The sequence below is a fragment of the Heterodontus francisci genome, unplaced genomic scaffold, assembly GCF_036365525.1.
Source record: "Heterodontus francisci isolate sHetFra1 unplaced genomic scaffold, sHetFra1.hap1 HAP1_SCAFFOLD_43, whole genome shotgun sequence".
Classification (NCBI taxonomy): domain Eukaryota; kingdom Metazoa; phylum Chordata; class Chondrichthyes; order Heterodontiformes; family Heterodontidae; genus Heterodontus; species Heterodontus francisci.
The window spans coordinates 19,858,890-19,884,480 of NW_027141852.1; the positions used below are offsets into that span (position 1 = coordinate 19,858,890).

At 45.9% G+C, this 25,591-nt stretch overlaps 1 pseudogene; it reads right to left on the reverse strand.

Annotated features, from left to right (window-relative positions):
* Positions 1-4,384: 4,384 nt before the first annotated feature.
* Positions 4,385-4,441, reverse strand: LOC137365043 (U4 spliceosomal RNA; annotated as a pseudogene).
* Positions 4,442-25,591: the final 21,150 nt, after the last annotated feature.

Genomic DNA, 25,591 nt, shown 5'->3' on the forward strand with positions numbered 1-25,591 from the left:
GCATTCCGTGCAGACCACTGCCTGATGGACCGGTGGTCAAAGGTGTTTTTCCGCAGAAACTGCTCCACGAAGGATAGGTGGTACGGCGCCGCCCAACTGCATGGTGCGTTCCGCGGCAATGTGACCAGGCCCATCCTTCGCAACACCGGGGACAGATAGAACCTCAGCACGTAGTGACACTTGGAGTTTGCGTACTGGGGATCTACACATAGCTTGATGCAGCCGCACACGAAGGTGGTCATCAGGATGAGGGCCACGTTGGGTACATTTTTCCCGCCCATGTCCAGAGATTTGAACATCGTGTCCCTCCGGACCCGGTCCATTTTAGATCCCCAGACGAAGCGGAAAATGGCTCGGGTGACTGCCATGGCGCAGGAGTGAGGTATGGGCCAGACCTGCGCCACGTAGAGCAACAACGTGAGCGCCTCGCACCTGATGACCAGGTTCTTACCCACAATGGAGAGAGATAGCTGCCCCCACATGCCCAACTTTTGTCGTACCTTGGCTACTCGCTCCTCCCATGTTTTGGTGCACGCCCCGGCACTTCCGAACCATTTCCCCAGCACCTTCAGGTAATCTGACCTGACGGTGAAAGGGACAAAGGATCGGTCAGCCCAGTTCCCAAAGAACATGGCCTCGATCTTGCCGTGGTTAACTTTGGCTCCCGAGGCCAGTTCGAACTGGTCGCAGATGCTCATCAGTCTGCGCACGGACAGCGGATCCGAGCAGAAGACGGCGACGTCATCCATGTACAGGGAGGTTTTGACCTGAGTGCCTCCGCTGCCTGGGATTGTCACCCCTCTTATGCTCGCATCCTTCCTAATAGACTCAGCAAAGGGTTCAATACAGCAAACAAAGAAGACCGGGGACAGAGGGCAGCCCTGTCTGACTCCAGATTTGATCGGGAAACTTTCCAATTCCCACCCGTTGATTGACACTGCGCTACTGATGTTTGTGTAGAGCAGTTGGATCCAATTGCAGATTCCCTCCCCAAACCCCATTTTGGAAAGCACGTCCATCATGTAGGTGTGCGATATCCTGTCAAAAGCCTTCTCCTGGTCCAGGCTGATGAGGCAGGTGTCCACCCTCCTGTCCCGTACGTAGGCGATGGTATCCCTGAGTAGCGCGAGACTATCAGAGATCTTCCTGCCGGGTACAGTACAGGTCTGATCGGGGTGAATCACCAACTCCAGAGCAGACTTGACTCGACTGGCTATGACTTTGGACAGAATCTTGTAATCAACATTAAGCAGTGAGATGGGCCGCCAATTTCTGATTTCTGCCATCTCCCCCTTCTGCTTGTAAATGAGGGTGATGATGCCTTTTCTCATGGTCTCTGACATGCTGCCGGCCAGGAGCATACTCTCGTATACTTCCAGCAGGTCCGGGCCGACCCAGTCCCACAGGGCCGAGTACAACTCGACCGGTAAGCCGTCGCTCCCGGGGGTCTTACTCGTCTCGAAAGACTCGACGGCCTTTGTCAGCTCGTCCAGAATTAGCGGCTTGTCCAGTCTCTCCCTCCTGCTATCATCTAGGACGTCTGTGATAGATGACAGGAAGGACTGGCAGGCTCTGCTGTCTGTGGGCTTCGCGTCATACAGCCCAGCATAAAAGGATTTGCTGATCCTTAGTATGTCGGACTGCGAAGACGTTACCGAGCCATCTTCTTCCTTCAGGCTGCTGATAACAGAGCTCTCTCTGTGTACCTTTTGGAAGAAGTAACGCGAGCACGTCTCATCCTGCTCGATGGAGCGGACTCTGGACCGGAAGATGATCTTGGAGGCCTCCTTGGCAAAGAGCGAGGCCTGCTGGCTCTTCACCTCTTGGAGGTCCTCCTTGAACTCGACCCCCATTGACTGCAACCGGAGTAGATTTTGCATAATTTTCTGGAGTCGGGACAGTTCCCTCTGTCTCTCTCTCGCCTTCTGAACACCTTTGTGGATGAAGAACCTCTTGATGTTCTCCTTTATCGCTTCCCACCAGTGAACTGGAGACTCAAAGAGGGGTTTCACCGTCCTCCAACCTTTGTAATCCCTTTTGAGTTCCTCAACGTTCTCTGGGGTCAGCAGTGTCGCATTGAGCTTCCACGTCCCTCTGCCAACCCGCTGGTCGTCCTGTAAGTGACAGTCGGCCAGTAAGAGGCAGTGGTCGGAGAAGAACACCGGCTTGACGTCGGTGGATCCGACCGTGACAGCACGGGACACAAACAGGAAGTCAATCCTGGAACGGGCAGACCCGTCCGATCTTGACCATGTGTATCTGCGCTGCGCTCCGTCTGCAGGTTTGCTGAAGACGTTGTGCAGTTTGGCATCCTTAATTGTTTCTACTAGGAATCTGGACGTAGCGTCCAGTTTGCTGTCGTCACTGCCGGATCGTCCAGCCGCATCGATGATGCAGTTGAAGTCACCGCCTAGGATGACCGGCCTGGACGTCGCCAGCAGCAGTGGGAGCTGCTGGAAGACGGTCAGCCGCTCGCTGCGTTGTACCGGGGCGTACACGTTGATCAACCGGAGCGGAGCGTTGTTGTACATCACGTCTGCTACGAGGAGGCGGCCGCCCACCACCTCCTTAACTTCGGAGATGGTGAAGTTACCTCCCCGCAGCAGAATACCCAGGCCGGAGGAACGGCAGTCATTACCCCCCGACCTGATCGATGGCCCGTGGGACCACCATCGCGACCACTGCCTGTAGGTGCTGAGGTGTGGTATTCCACACTCCTGCAGAAACAGTAGGTCAGCTTTGACCTTGGCAAGGTAATCCAAGGTTGAAACACATCGCGTAGTAGATTTAATGCGACGCACATTAATGGAAGCAATTCTTACACCCATTTTTTACTAAAAATTAGTTGTTGCTTCCCATACCATTTGTCCTCGCTAGTCCCAGTCCTTCCCCTTCGGGATGTTCCTGCATACCCATCGTATGCGCAAGCAGTTTCACGTTGGTTGGGCTCAGAAACCCCTCCTGATTTTTCATGCAGGGTTTGTGCCGCTCGGGTGACATCGGGGGGGTCTTGTAGGCAGAGAGGATTGGGTTGTCCTCAGCTGCTTCCATCTGTTCCTCCTCGAAAACATCACAGCTCCCGGTCTCCCGGAGCTCAGGTGCGCCAGACGTGTCTTTGCTCCCGGTGTCGCAGAGCTGAGATGCGTTGGCCTCTTCGTTACGTGTCGGGCATTGGGGTTGGGGCACGCTGGGCCCATCACAGCTTCCAGTGCCCGGGGGCTGGGATGCTTTATCATCCATCTCGGAGTTCTGCCGCCTCTTTTGAAGGGGCTGTCGTTCCAGCATTTCCCCGTCCAGTGAAGAGGAGTTGTTGCAGTCTGATTCAGAAGAGAGCCTCCTCTTGCCACTGGTTTGGGTGGTGGCTTTGGGATGTTTTTTCTTTGTGGTTTTCCTCTGGACCACTTGCCACTGACCTGTTTGTCCATCTGCTGCCTCCTCCTCCATTGATTCTGTCTGTGGAGGAGGGGTTTCCGGGCGCTGGATAGGTGCTGGGTCGTTGGTTTCAGCTGCCTCCCCTTCCTTCTCAGGCTGAAGTTCCTCACTGCGGAGAAGGTTGCTGGTCTCCTTTCGGACAGCGGACGCCTTCGTCGAACCTTCGCCCGGCCATTCCTTGGACCTTGCCGCCTGAGCATAGCTGAGACAACGTTTGGGGCAGGTCTTGTAGAGATGGCCTGCCGCACCGCACAAGTTGCAACACTTCGTCTGCTTACAGTCCTTGGTCTGATGGCCTTCCTCCTTGCAGTTCTTGCAAACAACCGTGCTGCAGTTGGCTGCCATGTGACCAGATTTGCCACAGGTGCGGCAAACTCTGGGCTGCCCAGCGTAGACCAAGAAGCCTCGACTTCCCCCGATAGCAAAGCTGGAGGGAGGGTGGATGATGGCTCCACTGGGATCTACCTTCAAGGTCACCTTGACCTGCCGCTTGCTGGTCCAGATCCCAAAGGGGTCCTTGACATCAGTGCTGCTGCCGGCCACCTCGACGTACCTGGCGAGAAAGGTGAGTACATCCACCACCGGAACATGGGGGTTGTAGAGGTGAATTGTCACCACCCGGTCCCGTTGTGACGGAAGCGTGAAGAGCGGCTCCGCTGTGAGGATCGACAGTGGAGCCCGGTCCCCTTTCTCCTTGAACGCCTTCAGGAACTTGATGCATCCCGCCACGTTCCGGAACGTCACTTCGAAGTATCCACTGCTGGGGAAATCCTGCAGGCAGAAGACGTCCGTCGCTTGAAATCCGCAGCAATCGAAGAGAATTTTCTTGATGAAGAAGGTGCGATCGACCGGTGCATCTCCTTCCTTGTCCGTCACGAACACCCGAACTGTGTTGCGCACTCCCTGGCCCGAAGCTCGAAAATTGGTTATAGCCATTTTACTCAAAGCTTCCCCATAATCACGCTTCGGTTAAACCTCATTAGCTACGATATTGCCACTGCACAAAACTCAAATCCCCTACTATTACTGCTCTATTGTTCTTGCACTTCTCAGAGATTTGCCTACATATCTGCTGTTCTATCTCCCACTGACTGTTTGGGGGTCCATAGTACACTCAGTGTACTATGATTGCCACTTTTTTTGTTCCTTAGCTCGATCCATATAGTCTCATCTGATAAACCTTACAACATATCATCCCTCCTCACAGCTGTAATAGTTTCTTTGGCCAAAATTGCCACTCCCCCTCCTTTCTTATCCCCCTCCCTATCGCGTCTGAAAACCCTGTAAACAGGAACATTGAGCTGCTATTCCTGTCCCTCCTTCAGCCATGTTTCTGTAATAGCTATGATATCATACTGCCATGTGTCTCTCCGTGCCTTCAGCTCATCTGCTTTATTTGCTCTACTCCTTGCATTAAAATAGATACCCTTGAGCACTGCCAAACTTTTTTTTTTTAATTTTCTAACCTTTGTTTCCTCTGTCTTCCAGACATTAATTTTCTGCCTTCCATTTTCATTTCAGCTTTTGTCCCATCTGAGTCTACCCTCAGGTCCCCATCCCCCTGCCAAACTAGTTTAAACCCTCTCCAACAGCACTGACAAAATGTCCCGCAAGGAACTCAGTCCCAGCTCTGTTCAGGTGCAACCCATCCGATCTGTCCCAAGAATTTGAAGCCCTCCCTCCTGCACCATCTTTCCAGCCACACATTCATCTGTGTTACCCTTCTATTCCTGTACTCATTTGCACGTGGCACTGGGAATAATCTGGAGATTACTACTTTTGATGGCAAGTTTGCTGATTTCTTACCGAGCTGCCTAAGTTCTGACTGCAGGACAACATCCTTCTTTCTAACTATGTCGATGGGTCCAATGTGGACCACAACTGCTGGCTGTTCATCCTCCCCCTTCAGGATGCTCTGTAGATGCTCAATGACATCCTTGACCCTGGCACCAGGAAGGCAACACTCCATTCCTGGATTCACATCTGCGGCCACAGGAATGCCTCATTTTTCCTTGACTATTGAGTCGCCTATCACTATGGCTTTTCCAGTCTTCCCTGTACTCCCCTTTACAGCTGAGACACCCATGGTGCCATGGACTTGGTTCTGACTGCTCTCCCCAGGGAAGCATCATTGTCCTCCATATTCAGAACTGAATACCAGTTGGAGAGTGAGATGCACTCAGTGTCCTGCAGTACCTGCCTGATTCTTTTTGACTGCTTGGTGGTCACCCATTCCCTCTCTCCCTGCTTACTGTTAAGCTGTGGGGTGACTACATCTATGAACATGCTATCCATGCAGCTCTCATCCTTTCAAGTGAACCGCAGTGTCGCCAGCTGCTGCATAAGTTCCAAAACCCAGAGCTCAAGCTGCCGCAATTGACCACACTTCCTGCACAAATGGTTCTCCAGGATACGGGAAGGATCCTGGAGCTCCCACATAGCACAGGAGGTGCACTCTCGAAGCTGAAGCACCCCTACCATTCATTTATTTATTAGTTGACCCTTTGCTACTGCTTAAAAAAAAACCTTACCAATACTACAACACCTTAGAATTATTAATAAAACCTTACCAGGACTGATAAATCCTACTAAAAATCAATACAGTTCACCAGTTAAAATAAACCTTACTCAAAAAATAATACTCAGCTACTCACTTGTTCATTATTATGAATATTGAATTTATACTGTTTTTTTTTTAGTCTGCCAGAGTTGAGACGCTATAACCCAACTATTTATGCACCCACCCGAACGGTGGTGTATTAACTATTTATTGATAATCCCTAACAGCAGTTACTCACAACCAATCACCTTGCAGCTTTCCTGTTATGTCACAGTTCACTTTGTTTTCAAACTCCGGTGGCCTGGGCTCCTGTCTGCTCCACTCACGCTGCTTCCTGCTGTCTGAGTGATCTCTCTGTCTCTCTCTCTCTATTTTATAGCTGTACATTGTGAGTTGTGGATTGGTATTCAATATTTAGCTCTGTGAAAACGATTGTGAATGAAAAGTTAACTTTCAATCTTATGCATGGGCTGCTATGCAAGCTCCAAGTCCTTCACTTTGTAGTAATGGAATTGATACTTTATCTTTCAGTCTTAATCTTTGTGGGACTTTTTGACTGCTATGTAATGTGTAGCTCGGTCTAACATCTGACGTACATTATTGAGATTCGTAGGATCATAGGAAATAGGGGCAGGAGGCCAATCGGCCCATCGCACCTGCTCCACCATTCAAACAGATCGTGGCTGATCAACTACCTCTACACTATTTTTCCCCACTATCTCCGTATCCCTTGACATAACTAGCCACATAACTAGGGAGGTAGAGAGGGCGTTAAACGGAATAGTAGGGGCAAGGGATCAACTTTGGGAAGACAATGGTAAATCAAAGAGTAGAGACAAGGCAAGAGAGAATGGTATGAATATTGGAAATGATAAACAGACTGTGACAGGAAGGACAGAGCATACAAATCTAAGAGTAAATCAACAGATAAGGCTACAGGTCACAAAAACAATAAAAGGACACAACTAAAGGCTCCGCATCCGAATGCATGTACCATTCGAAACAAAACAAAACAGATGAACTGAGAGCGCAAATAGAAATAAATCAGTATGATCTGTTAGCCATTACAGAGACATTGCAGCAGGACAACATAGATTAGGACCTGAATATTGAAGGGTACATGGCATTTAGGAAGGATAGGAAGCTAGGAAAAGATGGAGGGGTAGCTCTGTTAATTAATGATGCTATTAGCGCAATAGAGAGGGATGACCTAAGTTGAGGATACCAGGATGTAGAAGTAACGCAGTTTGGGTAGAAATGAGAAATCATAAAAGGCAAGAAATCACTTTTGGAAGTGGGGTACAGGCCACCTAACATTAACCACACTGTAGGACAGGGTATAAAGGAAAAAAATAATGGCAGCTTGTCAGAAAGGTACAGTAATAATTATGGGGGATTTTAACCTACAGACAGACTGGAAAAATCGGATGGGCAGAGGTAGCTTCGATGAGGAGTACACAGAATGTTTTTGGGATAATTTCTTGGAACAATACATTCTGGAGCCAACCAGAGAGCAGGCTATACTAGACCTGGCATTGTGCAATGTGATAGGATTAATTAATGACCTCATAGTTAAGGCACCCCCAGGTAGCAGCGATCATAATATGAATGAATTTTACATTCAGTTTGAGGGAGGGAAGAGTGGGTCCAAGACCAGTATTTTAAACTTAAATAGGGCAATTATGAGAGCATGAAAGCAGAGCTAGCTAAAGTGAACTGGCATATCAGGTTAAGGGATAAGTCAATTGAGATGCAGTGACAGACGTTAAAGGGGATATTTCAGAATGCACAGAAAAGATACATTTCAACGAGAAAGAAAAATTCTGAAGGTGGGACCCACCAACCATATTTAACTAAAACAGTTAAATATAGTATCAAACTTAAAGAAAAAGCTTACAATTGCACAAAGATGGGAGACAGGTCAGAAGATTGCCGTTATTTATATACTGTTCAAAGAATGACTAAAAGGTTGATAAGGAAGGTTAAATTAGAGGACAAGAGAAAGCTAGCTCGAAATATAAAGACAGATAGTAAGAGTTTCTATAGATATTTTAAAAAGAGTTAATAAAGTGAATGTTGGTCCGATAAAAAGTGAGTCTGGGGAATTAATCATGGATAAGGAGATGGCAGATAAATTGAACAGATATTTTGCATCGATCTTCACTATTGAAGATACAAATAACATCCCAGTATTAGCCGTAAGTCAGAAATGGAAGGGAGAGAGGAAATCAAGAAAATTACAATCACCAGGCAAGTGATATTGAACAAATTGTAGGAGCTGTGGGCTGACAAGTCCCCGGGTCCTGATGGACTTCATCCAAGGGTCTTAAAAGAAATGGCTACTGAGATAGTTGATGCGTTAGTTTTAATTTTCCAAAATACCCTAGATTCGGGGAAAGTTCTGTTAGATTGGAAAATAGTGAATATAACTCACTTATTCAAAAAGGGAAGGAGACAGAAAGCAGGAAACTGCAGGCCAGTTAGCTCAACATCTCTCTTAGGGAAAATGTTAGAAGCTATTAAAGACATTTAAAGGGCATTTAGAAAAATTGAAGGTAATCAGGCAGAGTCAATATGGTTTTGTGAAAGGGAAATCATGTTTTACCAATTTATTGGAGTTCTTTGTGGGAGTTACATGTGCCGTGGATAAAGGGGAAGCAATGGATGTATTGCACTTAGATTCCAGAAGGCATTTGATAAGGTGCCACATCAAAGGTTATTACAGAAAATAAAAGCTCATGGTGCAGGGGGTAACATATTGGCATGGACAGAAGATTGGCTAGCTAACAGGAAACAGAGTAGGCATAAAAATGGGTCATTTTCTGGTTGGCAAGGTGTAACGAGTGGTGTGCCACAGGGATCTGTGATGGGGCCTCAACATTTTACAATTAATAGAAATGACTTTGATGAAGGGACTGAAGGAATGGTTGCTAAATTTGCTGAAGACAAAGATAGGTCGGAAAGTAACTCGTGAGGAGGACATAAGGAGGATACAAAGGGGTATAGATAAGTTAAGTGAGTGGGCAAAGACCTGGCAAATGGAGTATAATGTGAGAAAGTGTGAAATTGTCCACTTTGGAAGAATAAAAAAGAAACAGATTATCTAAATGGTGAGAGATTGCAGAGCTCTGAGATGCCGAGGGAACTGGGTGTCCTACTGCATGAATCACAAAAGGTTAATATGCAGGTACAGCACGTCATTAGGAAAGCTAATAGAATGTTATAGTTTAACGCAAGGGGAATTGAAAACAGAAGTAGGGAGGTTATGCTGCAGCTATACAGGGCATTGGTGAGACCATGTCTGGAGTACTGAGTACAGTACTGGTCTACTTATTTAAGGAAGAATGTAAATGAGTTGGAGGCAGTACAGAGAAGGTTTACTAGACTAATACCTGGAATGGGGGGCGTGGGGGGGGGTGGTTTATGAAGAAAGACTGGACTGGCTAGGCTTGTATCAGCTGGAATTTAGAAGAGTAAGAAACGACTTGATTGAAACATATCAGAACCTGAGAGGTCTTGACAGGGTGGATGTGGAAAGGATGTTTCCCCTTGTGAATCTAGAACCAGGGGTCACAGTTTATAATTAAGGGGTCGTCCATTTAAGACAGAGATAAGGAGAAATTTTTTCCCTGAGGGTCGTGAGTCTTTGGAATTCTCTTGCTCAAAAAGTGGTGAAAGCAGAGTCTTTGCATATTTTTTAAGGCAGAGGTAGATCGATTCTTGATAAGCGAGGGGATGAAAGGTTATCGGGGGTAGGTGGAAATGTGGAGTAATCAGTTCAGCCATGAACTTATTGAATGGCGGAGCAGGCTCGAAGGACCGAGTGGCCCACTCCTGCTCCTAATTCGGATGTTCGTACGTATGATAACATTAGTATTCAGAAATCTATCGATTTCTGTCTTGAGTATATTCAATGATTGAGCCTCCACAGCCCTCTGGGATAGAGAATTCCACAGATTTCCCACTCTCTGAGCAAAGAAATTCGTGCTCATCTCAGTCTCAAATGGCCTGCCCTTATTCTGAGACTGTGTCCCTTTGTTCCAGCCTCACTAGCCAGAGGAAACATCCTAACTATATCTACCCCGTCACGCCCTGTGAGAATGTTGTAAGTTTCAATGAGATCACCTCTCATTCTTGGAAACTCGAGAGAACACAGGCCCAGTTTCTGCAGTCTCTCATCATAAGACAATCCCGCCATCCCAGGGCATGAGTCTGGTGAACCTCCGTTGCACTCCCTCTATGACAAGTATATCCTTCTTTAGATAAAGAAACCAAAATTGTACAGAATACTGCAGGTGCGGTCTCACCAAGGCTTCATACAATTGAAGCAATACATCTTTACTCATGCACTCAAATCCCCTTTCAATGAAGGCCAACATACCATTTGCCTCTTAATTGCTTGCTGCACCTGCACACTAGCTTTTAGTGACTCATGAACAAGGACACCCAGGTCCCTTTGGACATCGACACTTCCCAACCTCTCACCATTTAAGAAATACTCTGCCCTTCTGTTTTTTCTACCAAAGTGGATCACTTCAAACTTATTCACATTATATTCCATCTGCTATGTTCTTGCCCATTCACTTAGCCTGTCCGAATCCCCTTGAAGCCTCCGTGCATTCATTCTGTACCTTTCAATCAGGTAAATTTTGTCTGTAATAAAAACAAGAAATGCTGGAAATACTTAGTAGGTCTGGCAGCATCTGAAAGGTCACTGACCTGAAACGTTAACTCTGCTTCTCTCTCCACAGCTGCTGCCAGACCTGCTGAGTATTTCCACCATTTCTTGCTTTTATTTCAGATTTGCAGTATTTTGCTTTTAAATTTTGTCTGTTCTATTTCAGATTTTATATTTAAAATGTGGCCATGGTGACAGAGTTTATTGAGATCTGATAGTGGGTTTGTTTTTGGACTGTGATTGATGTATCAACCTGTCAGCTGTACTGAATTGGAGTGAAATGGAAACAACTTCTGTCTCTCCTGCCGTTGTTTGACTGTTGGATTGAAAATGTGTCTCTCGACTTTGGCATGAGTGTATGTCTGACTACTTCTTTTGTTTGTTCCAGTGGAACTGATGAGCTGGCAGTATCTCTGTGCTTTGGGAGTGATCCTGTACCTACTGTGTGTTGGAACGAGCTCGCTGCACTTTTCCTTGTGTCCAGGAATCACCACATCCATTCAGGTTCCTTCATGTAATTGCCTGCAGGAATGAAAAGTAACTCTTAAACCTTAACATAAAAGCAAAATACTGCGGATGCTGGAAATCTGAAATAAAAACAAAAAATGCTGGAAATACTCAGCAGGTCTGGCTGCATCTGTGGAGAGAGAAGCAGAGTTAACATTTCAGGACAGTGACCCTTCTTCAGAACTAGCAAATATTAGAAATGTAAAAGGTTACAAGCAAGTAAAGCAGGGGTGGGGCAAGAGATAACAAAAGACAAGGTGCAGATAGGAGAAGGTCACAGAATAGTTGACCAGAAGGTCATGGAGCAAAGGCAAATGATATGTTAATGTGTGCGGAAAGACAAAGCATTAGTACAGATAGGGTGTTAACGGACTGAAAATTGAACAGCCACAAGAACCAACATGAAAAAAAAAACAGTGGGTAAGCAAACTGAACAAACTATGAAATAAAATAAAAACAAAACATATATTAAAAAAGGAAAAAAAAAACTAAAAATAAAAGTAAAATGGGGGGCCCGTCATGCTCTGAAATGATTAAACTCAATGTTCAGTCCGGCAGGCTGTAGTGTGCCTAATTGGTAAATGATATGCTGTTCCTCGAGCTTGCGTTGATGTTCACTGGAACACTGCAGCAAGCCCAGGACAGAGATGTGAGCATAAGAGCAGGGGGGGAGTGTTGAAATGGCAAACAACCGGAAGCTCAGGGTCCTGCATGCGGACTGAGCACAGGTGTTCCGCAAAGTGGTCACCCAGTCTCCGTTTGGTCTCCTAAATGGACAGGAGAGCATATTGTGAGCAGTGAATACCGTATACTACATTGAAAGAAGTACAAGTAAATCGCTGCTTAATCTGAAAGGAGTGTTTGGGGCCTGGGATAGTGAGGAGAGAGGAGGTAAATGGGCAGGTATTACACCTCCTGCGATTGCAGGGGAAGGTGCCTTGGGAAGGGGATGAGGTGGTGGGGGTAATGGAGGAGCGGACCAGGGTGTCACGGAGGGAGCGATCCCTTCAGAATGCTGACAGGGGAAGGGAGGGGAAGATGCGTTTGGTAGTGGCATCACGCTGTACTAATGCTTTGTCTTTCAACACACCATTAACATATTGTTTGCCTTTGCTCCACGACTTTCTGGTCAACTATTCTGTGACCTTCTCCTATCTGCACCTTGTCTTTTGTTATCTCTTGCCCCACCCCTGCTTTACTTGCTTATAACCTTTTACATTTCTAATATTTGCCATTTCTGAAAAAGGGTCACTGACCTGAAACGTTAACTCTGCTTCTCTCTCCACAGATGCTACCAGACCTGCTGAGTATTTCCAGCACTTCTTGTTCTTATACCTGAAGAATTGGTGAGGTAGAAGATACAAAAGCGATCAATGTAATCGTCCCAATAATAATCATTATGAACAATCACAAAATGAAAACCAGGAACACAAACAGTGTCAGTGTCTGACTCCACTGCAGTACTGCAGTATTCAGCTTCTGTTTACCAGGTGTTTGCAGTGGTTTTACAACAAGTTTGTGACATTCAGAAACAACACAAGCCCTGCACTGCTCAATGACTGGGACTGTCCGATAGAGCAGTGACCTTTACACAGTCACATTTCTATTTCAACAGAAAACAAGCAGCCACTATTTAAAATGTGCCTTTCACACTTCTCACCTGGTGTCTGCAATAAATGTTCTTTGTCTAACTGTCCACATCGTTATTTTGCGGCTATTTTCCCCCCACTGTTCACAATCCAACAAACAGTGAGAGACTGGAACTAAAGCAGGAACATTCCCTCTCCTTTGGGTGGTGAAATTGTCAGTGATTTTCAATAGTGATTTCTTCCCATTGTGTCTCCCTGAGCCTGGACAGACACTGTCCGAGAATGAACTCTCCCTTCCCCATGTCCCCGGCTCACTCCATGTTCCGGGAGCAGCTCCTGCTCCACAGTGTCTGTTACAAACACTCCCCGACTCCCCCTCAACTTCCCACCACTCAATGCTAATCTCTGAGCACATCTGCGGACACGCTCCCAAAGCAGTGGCTGCTGGAAGTAGATGCTGTTTGTTCCCTTCCCCCGGGCCCGGGAAGTCTCCATTAGCAGCTGATTTGAAGCATCTTCCCCTGATTGAGTGAATGGCCTCACAGACTGGGTTGGGGAAAGGATGCGCATGCGCTCCACTCCTCATTGTGACGTCCGACTGGGGGCGGGGCTACATCGCGCTTGCGCAGAGATCTGCAGCAATTCAGCATTCAAACATCAATGGGAACTTTCCCCATTTCACCCTCATCAAAGTCCCAAAGAAAGTGAAGAGGGGCTTGGACTGGAGGGAGGGAGGGGCGGGGTAGGGGGAACCTAGAACCTAGAACGCTGCCCACTTGCCCCATTTAGATGCTCAATTTGCGGTCATTCCCTGCAGGGGGTTTGTTATTATTGAGCCCCTCCTGGTAAAACAATCCGATAGAAAGAGGGGAGAAAGGAGGGAGCCGGTGTGTTTGCTGGGACCTTGCAGAATTCATTTCAGCAGCAAAAGTCCCGGGTTATATTAACCCGAGTGAAACACGCTCTCTGTCAGAGGAAAACCGAACAGCCCTTTTCAACTTTTCCTTCGAAATTAAAGAGACCCGGAAGTGTCTTAGACTCGCGAGTGGAGCCAGAGGACTGGAGAATTGCCAACGTTGCACCGTATGTCTTCAGGGAAAATTATGTTTAACTAACTTTCTGGAGTTTTTTGAGGAGGGAACAGAGAGGGTTATTGAGGACAATGCTGTTGATGTGTACATGAACTTTCAAAAAGCATTAGATACTCATGGAATAAAAGGGACAGTAGCAACATGGATACGGAATTGGCTGAGTGACAGGAAACAAAGAGTAGTGATCAATGGATGTTTATTTGGGCTGGAGGAAGGTTTGTAGTGGAATTCCCCAGGGATCAGTGTTGGGACCCTTGCCTTTCCTGATATATATTAATGACCGAGACCTTGGTGTACAGGGCAGAATTTCAAAGTTTGTGGATAATACGAAACTTGGAAGCATTGTGAACTGTGAGGAGGATAGTGTAGAACTTCAAAAGGACATAGACAAGTTGGTGGACTGATGGCAGATGAAGTTCAATGCAGAGAAATTAGGTGATTCATTTGGTAATAAGAACATGGAGAGACAATATAGAATAAAGGGAACAATTCTAAGAAGGTGCAGGAGCAGAGGGAGCTGGGGGTATAAATAACCCATAAATCTTGGTAACAGAGAGTGTGTGGATCTCCTGGCTCAGAATGTTGAATGGATACAGTCCTCAGATCCGACAAGGAACCCCTGAACATCCACAGTAAAGACAGTGTGGATGAGGAAATGTAAGAGCCGGGAGCTGAAACTCAGGGACAGCCGAGCTGTCCTGTCATTGAGCTTGTGTGTCTGCTCTGCTCACCGCAGAATCACAGAATTGTTACAGTGCAGAGGAGGCCATTCGGCCCATCATGTCTGCCCCGGCTCTCTGAAAGAGCAATTCCCTCAGTCCCATTCTCCTGCTTTCTCCCCATAACCCTGCACATTCTTCCTTTTCACTTAACTGTCTAATTCCCTTTTGAATGCTTCAATTGAACCTGCCTCCACCACTTTCTGAGGCAGCGCATTCCAGACCTTAACCACTCGCTGTGTGAAAAGTTTTTCCTCATGTCACTTTTGCTTCTCTTACCAAATACATTAAATCTGTGCCCTCTCCTTCTCGATCCTTTCATGAGTGGGAACAGTTGCTCTCTATCTACTCTGTCCAGACCCCTCATGATTTTGAATACCTCTATCAAATCTCCTCTCAGCCTTCTCTCCTCCAAGGGAAACCATCCCAACTTCTCCAATCTATCTTCATAACTGAAGTTCCTCATTCCTGGAACCATTCTCGTGAATCTTTTCTGTACTCTCTCCAATGTCTTCTCATCCTTCCTAAAGTGCAGCACCCAGAAATGGATGCAATACTCCAGCTGAGGCCGAACTGGTGTCTCATACAAGTTCAACATAACTTCCTTGCTCTTGTACTCTATGCCCCTCTTAATAAAGCCCAGGATACTGTATGCTTGATTAACCACTCTCTCAACCTGTCCTGCCACCTTCAATGACCTATGCCCATATAAACATAGGTTCCTCTGCTCCAAAACTCCTTTAGAATTGTGCCCTTTATTTTGTATTGTTTCTCCATGCTCTTCTTACCAAAATAAATCACCTCACATTTCTCCACATTGAACCTCATCTGTCACCTGTCTGCTCTTTTGAAGTTCTACACAGTTCACAATGCTTCCAAGTTTCATATCATCCATAAACTTTGAAATTCTGCTCTGTACACCTAGGTCTAGATCATTAATATATATCAGGAAAAACAAGGGTCCCAACACTGACCCGTGGGGAACTCCACTACAAACCTTCTCCCAACTCGAAAAACATCCATTAACCACAACTCTTTGCTTTCTGTCACTCAGCCAATTCCATATCCATGTTGCTACCTCCCTTTTGTTCCATGAGCTATAATTTTGCTCACAAGTCTGTTGTGTGGCACTGTATCAAACACCTTTTGAAAGTCCATGTACACCACATCAACTGCATTGCCCTCATGAACCCTCTCTATTACCTCATCAATAAACTCCAGCAAGTTAGTTAAACATGATTTTCCCTTAAGAAATTCATGCTGGCTTTCTTGAATGAACCTGCATTTGTCCATGTGACTATTAATTTTGTCCTGAATTATTTGTTCTCGAAGTTTCCCCACCACCAATGTTAAACTGACTGGGGCGTGGGACTAGGTGAATTGCTCTAGCAGAGAGCCAGCACCGGTTCGACAGGCCGAATGGCCTCCTTCTGTGCTGTCGCCATTCTATGATTGTATGATTCTATCAGCAACTGTTGATGGAGAGGCAGTGATGCAGGAATGTGTTGACAGAAAGGGGAAAGTCTGGGCTGGTGTGTGTTTGCAGCATTTGCAGCTTGTGTTCAGGTTTGTGAATGAAGGTGTTTTGGAAGCTATGTTCCAAATTGAATTGTTTATTGGAAGCAAGAAGTTGATGTAAATAAAGAGTTAAGACGAGGTGACTGTGCGTAGCAGTAAATATTGTGTTGGTGAATTATTTGTGTTAATAAACTTCCACTGCGCCCTCTGCTGCAGGCTGCTGTTTATATCCAGCTGTGTATTCGTGCTGTGTGTTAGCGAGATAAATGTTTGTTTCAACGCTGTTTATAAAGCAATAGCATTGCACTCAAACAGTCCCAGACATAGCAACGCATGTACAAAGGCAAAATACTGCAGATGCTGGAAATCTGAAACATAAACAGAAGATGCTTGAAATACTCAGCAGGTCTGGCGGCATCTGTGGAAAGAGAAGCAGAGTTAACGTTTCGGGTCAGTGACCCTTCTTCGGAACGTTAACCTGAAACATTATCTATTAACAGATGCCGCCAGACACACTGAGTATTTCCAGATTTTCTGTTTTTATTACGGAAAAGCAGGTGTTGGGAGGCTCAGCCTGGCTACACAATGTTACAAGGAAAAAGCTGATGGCATTCCAGTGTTTTCAGAAGCGTGATGCGATTGTGGGTAACACAATGTTTTAAAAGTGAGTTGTTTGCGTTACGATGAAAGATAAATAGCAGAGAATGGTTTCCATCCATCGACCTCTGGGTTAAGGGCCCAGCATGCTTCCGCTGCGCTACTCTGCTGTGGAACGATTGAATTCAAGCTACATATTAGTGCTTAGCGAAAGAGATGTCTTTTTTCTTGATCTTTTTAAAATAATAGTCTTGCAGTCAGCTCGCTCAAGAATCCCAGAGTCAGCAACACACGCGCTGACAGACTAACCCTCACTGCACAATGGTATAAGGACACTGAGTAACATCACCAAGAATGGGGCAGGAAGAGAAAAACACACAGAAAAACAGCAAACCACTATTAGCATTCAGAAAGGAACTGACAGAAAAAGGTAAATTAAAACCAAAATACTGCGGACAAAAAAAGGGACTGAGCAAATCAGCAAGAGACAGCGAGAGATTCAGTCTGCGTGTTGGATTCAGTCTGTATCTCTCTGTCTCTGGTACAGTTTATGCGTGTTGGATTCAGTCTGTATCTCTCAGTCTCTGGTACAGTTTATGCTTGTTGGATTCAGTCTGTATATGTCAGTCTCTGGTACAGTTTATGTGTGATGGATTCAGTCTGTATCTCTCAGCCTCTGGTACAGTTTATGTGTGTTGGATTCAGTCTGTATCTCTCAGTCTCTGGTACAGTTTATGCGTGTTGGATTCAGTCTGTATCTCTCAGTCTCTGGTACAGTTTATGTGTGTTGGGTTCTGTCTGTATCTCTCAGTCTCTGGTACAGTTTATGCTTGTTGGATTCAGTCTGTATATGTCATTCTCTGGTACAGTTTATGTGTGTTGGATTCTGTCTGTATCTCTCAGTCTCTGGTACAGTTTATGCATGTTGGATTCAGTCTGTGTATGTCAGCCTCTGGTACAGTTTATGTGTGATGGATTCAGTCTGTATATCTCAGTCTCTGGTACAGTTTATGTGTGTTGGGTTCAGTCTGCATCTCTCAGCCTATGCTATGGTTTATGCGTGTTGGATTCAGTCTGTATCTCTCAGTCTCTGGTACAGTTTATGCGTGTTGGACTCAGTCTGTATCTCTCAGTCTCTGGTACAGTTTATGCGTGTTGGATTCAGTCTGTATCTCTCAGTCTCTGGTACAGTTTATGTGTGTTGGATTCAGTCTGTATCTCTCAGTCTCTGCTATGGTTTATGCGTGTTGGATTCAGTCTGTATCTCTCAGTCTCTGGTACAGTTTATGCGTGTTGGATTCAGTCTGTATCTCTCAGTCTCTGGTACATTTTATGTGTGTTGGGTTCAGTCTGTATCTCTCAGTCTCTGCTATGGTTTATGCCTGTTGGATTCAGTCTGTATCTCTCAGTCTCTGGTACAGTTTATGTGTGTTGGATTCAGTCTGTATCTCTCAGTCTCTGGTACAGTTTATGCGTGTTGGATTCAGTCTGTATCTCTCAGTCTCTGGTACAGTTTATGTGTGTTAGATTCAGTCTGTATCTCTCAGTCTCTGGTACAGTTTATGCATGTTGGATTCAGTCTGTATCTGTCAGTCTCTCGTACGGGTTATGTGTGTTGGGTTCTGTCTGTATCTGTCAGTCTCTGGTACAGTTTATGCATGTTGGATTCAGTCTGTATCTGTCAGTCTCTGGTACGGGTTATGTGTGTTGGATTCGGTCTGTATCTGTCAGTCTCTGGTACGGATTATGTGTGTTGGATTCAGTCTGTATCTGTCAGTCTCTGGTACAGTTTATGTGTGTTGGGTTCAGTCTGTATCTCTCAGTCTCTGCTATGGTTTATGCCTGTTGGATTCAGTCTGTATCTCTCAGTCTCTGGTACAGTTTATGTGTGTTGGATTCAGTCTGTATCTCTCAGTCTCTGGTACAGTTTATGTGTGTTAATTTCAGTCTGTATCTCTCAGTCTCTGGTACAGTTTATGTGTGTTGGGTTCTGTCTGTATCTATCAGTCTCTGGTACAGTTTATGCGTGTTGGATTCAGTCTGTATCTGTCAGTCTCTGGTACAGTTTATGTGTGTTGGATTCAGTCTGTATCTGTCAGTCTCTGGTACAGTTTATGCGTGTTGGATTGAGTCTGTTTATGTTGGTCTCTGGTACAGTTTATGTGTGTTGGATTCAGTCTGTATATGTCAGTCTCTGGTACAGTTTATGCGTGTTGGATTGAGTCTGTATATGTTGGTCTCTGGTACAGTTTATGCTTGTTGGACTCAGTCTGTATATCTCAGTCTCTGGTACGGTTTATGTGTGTTGGAATCAGTCTGTATCTGTCAGTCTCTGGTACAGTTTATGTGTGTTGGATTCAGTCTGTATATGTTGGTCTCTGGTACAGTTTATGTGTGTTGGATTCAGTCTGTATCTGTCAGTCTCTGGTACGGTTTATGTGTGTTGGATTCAGTCTGTATCTGTCAGTCTCTGGTACGGTTTATGTGTGTTGGATTCAGTCTGTATCTGTCAGTGTCTGGCACAGTTTATGCGTGTTGGATTCAGTCAGTATCTGTCAGTCTCTGGTACAGTTTATGTGTGTTGGGTTCTGTCTGTATCTCTCAGTCTCTGGTACAGTTTATGCGTGTTGGATTCAGTCTGTATCTCTTAGTCTCTGGTACAGTTTATGTGTGTTGGGTTCTGTCTGTATCTCTCAGTCTCTGGTACAGTTTATGCGTGTTGGATTCAGTCTGTATCTGTCAGTCTCTGGTACGGGTTATGTGTGTTGGATTCAGTCTGTATCTGTCAGTCTCTGGTACAGTTTATGTGTGTTGGATTCAGTCTGTATATGTCAGTCTCTGGTACAGTTTATGTGTGTTGGATTGAGTCTGTATATGTTGGTCTCTGGTACAGTTTATGCGTGTTGGACTCAGTCTGTATATCTCAGTTTCTGGTACGGTTTATGTGTGTTGGAATCAGTCTGTATCTGTCAGTCTCTGGCACAGTTTATGCGTGTTGGATTCAGTCTGTATCTGTCAGTCTCTGGTACAGTTTATGTGTGTTGGATTCAGTCTGTATATGTTGGTCTCTGGTACAGTTTATGTGTGTTGGATTCAGTCTGTATCTGTCAGTCTCTGGTACGGTTTATGTGTGTTGGATTCAGTCTGTATCTGTCAGTCTCTGGTACGGTTTATGTGCGTTGGATTCAGTCTGTATATGTTGGTCTGTGGTACAATTTATGTGTGTTGGATTCAGTCTGTATCTGTCAGTTTCTGGTACAGTTTATGTGTGTTGGATTCAGTCTGTATCTGTCAGTGTCTGGCACAGTTTATGCGTGTTGGATTCAGTTTGTATCTGTCAGTCTCTGGTACTGTTTATGTGTGTGGTATTAAATCTGTATCTGTCACTATCAGATACTGTGTGAGAGTTTGGGTCACATTCTGATTTTGTCAATAGTACTTTACATTGCCTGTTACCAGTGTTGTAGTTATACTGGAACACCATGGCTAGGGGTACGGCTAGTTCTGGAACACAAGTCTTCAGTACTACAGCCAGATTGTTGGCAGGGTCAATAACCTTTTCGGTATCCAGTCCTTTCAGCTGTTTCTTCATATCACAATTGGCTGAAGACTGGCATTTGTGACTCCTGGGGATCTCAGGAGGAGGATCATCCACTCAGCACCTCTGGCTAAAGATGGTGTAAATGAGCAGCGTTGTATATTGCAATGATGTGCTTGACTCCCACATCATTGTGGATGGAAATGGTTGTGGAGCCTCCTCCACTGGTTAGTTCTTTCATTGTCCACCACCATTCACAACTGTCTGTTGCAGGACTGAAGAGCTTCGATCTGATCCATTGGCTGTGGGATGGCTTAGATCTGTCTAACACATTTTGCTTCTGCTACTTAGCATGTATGTAGCCCTGTGTTGTAGCTTCATCAGGCTGGCACCTCATCTTTATGTAGGCCTGATGCTGCTCCCGGCATGCTCTCCTTCACTCTTCATTGAACCAGGGTTGATTCCATGGCTTGATGGTAATGGTAGAGAGAGGAATATGCCTGGCCAGAGGTTACAGATTGTGTTTGAATACCAATCTGCTGCTGCTGATGGTCCACAGTCCCTCATGGATGTCCAGTTTTGAGCTGCTAGATCTGTTCTGAATCTATCACATTTCGCATGTTGGTAGTACCACACTACACGATGGAGGGAGTCCTCAGTGTGAAGATGGGACTTTATCTCCACAAGCACTGTGTGGTGGTCATGCTTACCAGTGCTGTCATGGACAGATGTGTCTGCAACAGGTAGATTGGTGAGGACAAGGTCAAGTAGGATTTTCCCCTCTTGTTGGTTCTCCACCTGCATTGTTCCAGTCTGGCAGATATGTCCTTCAAGTCGCCCACCCAGAGTACATTCTGTGCCCTTGCTACCCTCAGTGCTTCTTCCAGTTGGTGTTCAACATGGAGGAGTACTGGTTCTCCAGCTGAGGGAGGGTAATTAGCAGGAAATGGGCGGCACAGTGGCGCAGTGGTTAGCACCGCAGCCTCACAGCTCCAGCGACCCGGGTTCAATTCTGGGTACTGCCTGTGTGGAGTTTGCAAGTTCTCCCTGTGTCTGCGTGGGTTTTCTCCCGGTGCTCCGGTTTCCTCCCACATGCCAAAGACTTGCAGGTTGAGAGGTAAATTGGCCATTCGCAATTGCCCCTAGTATAGGTAGGTGGTCGGGAGATATAGGGACAGGTGGGGATGTGGTAGGAATATGGGATTAGTGTAGGATTAGTATAAATGGGTGGTTGATGGTCGGCACAGACTCGGTGGGCTGAAGGGCCTGTTTCAGAGCTGTATCTCTAAACATAAACCTAAACATAAACAAATTCTGTTGCCCATGTTTGACCTGACACCATGAGACTTCATTGAGGACTCCCAGGGCAACTCTATCCTGACTGTATACAATTGTGCCGCCAGCTCTGGTGGATCTGTCCTGCCGGTAGCACAGGACATGGTAATGGTTGAGGGCTGTTTTTGCGATTGGAAGCCTGTGACCAGTGGTGTACCACAGGGATCGGTGCTGGGACCCTTGATCTTTGTAGTGTACATTAATGATTTAGATGTGAATATAGGAGGCATGATCAGTAAGTTCGCAGATGACATGAAAATTGGTGGTGTTGTAAATAGTGAGGAGGAAATCCTTAGATTACAGGGAGATATAGATGGGCTGGTAAGAAGGGCAGAGCAGTGGCAAATGGAATTTGATCCTGAAAAGTGTGAGGTAATGCATTTTGGGAGGACTAACAAGGCAAGGGAATGCACAATGGATGGTAGGCCCCTAGGAAGTACAGAAAGTCAGAGGGACCTTGGTGTACTTGTCCATAGATCACTGAAGGCAGCAGCACAGGTAGATAAGGTAGTTAGGAAGGCATATGGGATACTTGCCTTTATTAGCCGAGGCATAGAATATAAGAGCAGGGAGATTATGATGGAGCTGTATAAAATGCTAGTTAGGCCTCAGCTGGAGTACTGTGTACAGTTCTGGTCACCACACTATAGGAAGGATGTGATTGCACTGGAGAGGGTGCAGAGGAGATTCACCAGGATGTTGTCAGGGCTGGAGCATTTCAGCTATGAAGAGAGACTGAAAAGGCTAGGGTTGTTTTCCTTAGAGCAGAGAAGGCTGAGGGGGGACATGATTGAGGTGTACCAGATTATGAGGGGCATTGATAAGTTAGATAGGAGGAAACTTTTTCCCTTAGCGGAGGGGTCAAGAACCAGGGGGCATAGATTTAGGGTCAGGGGCAGGAGGTTTAGGGGAGATTTGAGGAAACATTTTTTCACCCAGAGGGTGGTTGGAATCTGGAACGCAATGCCTGAAGAGGTGGTGGAGGCAGGAACCCTCACAACATTTAAGAGGTATTTAGATGACCACTTGAAACGCCATAGCATACAGGGCTGTGGGCCAAGTGCAGGAATATGGGATTAGAATAGTTGGGTGTTTTATGGCCAGCACGGACAGAATGGGCCGAAGGGCCTGTTTCTATATAACTCTATGACTCTATGACATACCCATGGATGGTGATGGAAGAGTCTGGAACATTGGTTGCAAGGTATGATTCAATATTCTCTATGAGTGTGGGAATCATCATACATCTCTTAGTCTCTAATAGCGTGTGTGAGTTTGGAATTCATTCTATCTCAGTCAGTCAGTGGTACTGTATGGAGTGTAGAATTCAGTCTGTCTTGTTCTGTCTCCACTGCTTTATGTGAGTGTGGGATTATTTCAATATCTGTCAATCTCTGGCGCTATGTGTGAGTATTGGATTCATTCTGTATCTCTCAGTTCTGGCACTGTATATGTATGCAGTATTTCATCTGTATCTGACAGGCTCTGGTACTGTGTGTGTAGGATACAGGCTGTACCTGTCAATCTCTGTTAGTGTATTTGAGCATACTATTTAGTCCGTATCTGTCTGTCTCTGGACCTGTGGATAGTATTGGAGATAATTTTGAATGTGTCAGTGGTACTGTGTGTAGGTATAGGATTCATTTTGTATCTGGTAGTGCATGTGAGTGTGGAATTGATTTTGTTTCTCTCAGTCTCTGGTACAGTTTGTGAGTTTGGAACTCATTCTGAATTGGTCATTGACACTGTATGTGTGCTGACAATTGGTTTTGTATCTGTCTATCTCTAATACTGTATCTGAGTGTGGAAATCATTCTGTATCTCTTATGCTTGGATAATGGATGTGTGTAGGATTCAGGCTGTACCTGTCAATCTCTGATGATATGTGTGCATGCAAGATTCATTCTGTATCGTTGTGTCTCTGGTACACTGTATGGGTGTGGGATTCATTATGTCTCTGGGACATTTTGTGTGTCTGGATTCATTCTACTGACAGGGGCCATTTGTCCCAATTGCTTGATGGTTCTCCCTCCACCCATTCTACATCAATTCTCACTATCTGCATCTCCCTGAAATCCTTTCTACCTCAGACACTTATCGAGCTTTTCCTTAAACCCCTCTCTGCACTTCGCCATAACTGCTCTAGGTGATAGCAGCTTCCAAATGTTAAACGTTCTCAGGGAAAATACGTTCTCCTGTTTATTTTTGATTTAGTTTTTAGTTTTAGTTTAGTTTTAGAGATACAGCACTGAAACAGGCCCTTCGGCCCACCGAGACTGTGCCGACCATCAACCACCCATTTATACTAATCCTACACTAATCCCATATTCCTACCACATCTCCACCTGTCCCGATATTTCCCTACCACCTACCTATACTAGGGGCAATTTATAATGGCCAATTTACCTACCAACCTGCAAGTCTTTTGGCAGGAAACCGGAGCACCCGGAGAAAACCCACGCAGACACAGGGAGAACTTGCAAACTCCACACAGGCAGTACCCAGAATTGAACCCGGGTCGCTGGAGCTGTGAGGCTGCGGTGCTCACCACTGCGCCACTGTGCCGCTCTAATGACTGTTTTATATTTTTGGCCCCTCACTTTGGAAACCTCCACAAGTGGAAACATCTCCATGTCTACCCTATCAATCCACTTCCTAATTCCTCATATTGCCCTGTTTCTGCAACACTGACAGATCCTATGAATTTCTGCCACTCTGTTGCAGTTCTCACTCCCGGCCACTAGATATCACCACACTGCGGTGCAACGAAGTTTGCAGATCAAAGAAAAACGCAACAGACAAGAATTGTTCATATTCTGGTGGACGGGTAGGTTTACAAACACTAGGGGCTGGTTTTTGTTCTCATCCTGATGGCGGATTTTGTGGTGGGGGGTGAGGAGGCGAAGAATCAGGGCAGAATTACCCACCACCATGGAATCCGACGTCGGGAATCCTGGTTCAGATTCTCCTGGAGGCGGAATCGTCTGACAACAACCTTCCTACTCAATGGCCTCCCTGCGGGATGGCGGGGGTGGTCCCTCCTTCGTGGATAATCTGTGGCCGACAGAGGAGCCCCACTGGGAACAACTGTATCCCCAGGGACAACACACCCCCAAACCAAACGCCCACCCCACCCCTCGCTGGGGCCTTCCGGACTGGCCCCAGCAAACCCGCCTCACTGCCACTTTGCCAAGATCCAGTGCTGGGCCTGGGTCTGAGGCCTCTGCAGTACTGGCAATGGCCACTACTCCCAGTGGAGCTGCCGATACTGCTGAACTGCCAGCCCTGTAAACGACCGGCAGCTCTTGGGGATGGGATCCCGGTTCCTATTAAAGTTTTTAATAGGACACGGATCCCGGCTCCTTAAACTTTGACAACAAAAGATTCAGAATCGCTCGAGGGGCAGGGGTGCTGAAAAAATGCAGAGGCAGGTCTCCCCCCACCTTTTAGGCCTGGCACCAGGAGCCCCGCCTCCTGCAAAAAATCCAGCCGAGGTATGAAAATATCTGTGATTACCTTTTGTTATACAAACAATAGCTGTAATGTTGTGCTAAATCCATCAGCCTGTTGTCCTGTAAGTGAGAGTGAGATTCATTATTACCTGCCAGTCTCCAGTATAGTTTGTGAATGTAGGATTCATTTTGTCTCTGTTACTCATTGTTACTGTGTGAGATACATTCTGAACCTGTCAGTCTCTGGTATTGAATATGAGTGTAGGATACATTCTGTCAGTGGTCTGTATGTGATTGTTGGATTCATTTGGTATTTTTTCAGCCACTAGTATTGTATATAAATGTGGGATTCATTCTATATCCGTCAGTCTCTGGTAGTGTGTGTGTGTGTGTGTGTGTGTCTCAATGTCAGCTGCTCTCTGTCAGTGTCTGGTACTCCATGTGAGTGTCTGCTGCTCTATGTGAGTGTCTGATGCTCTATGTCAGTGTCTGGTACTCTATGTGAGTGTCTGCTGCTCTATGTGAGTGTCTGCTGCTCTTTGTGAGTGTCTGGTGCTCTATGTCAGTGTCTGGTA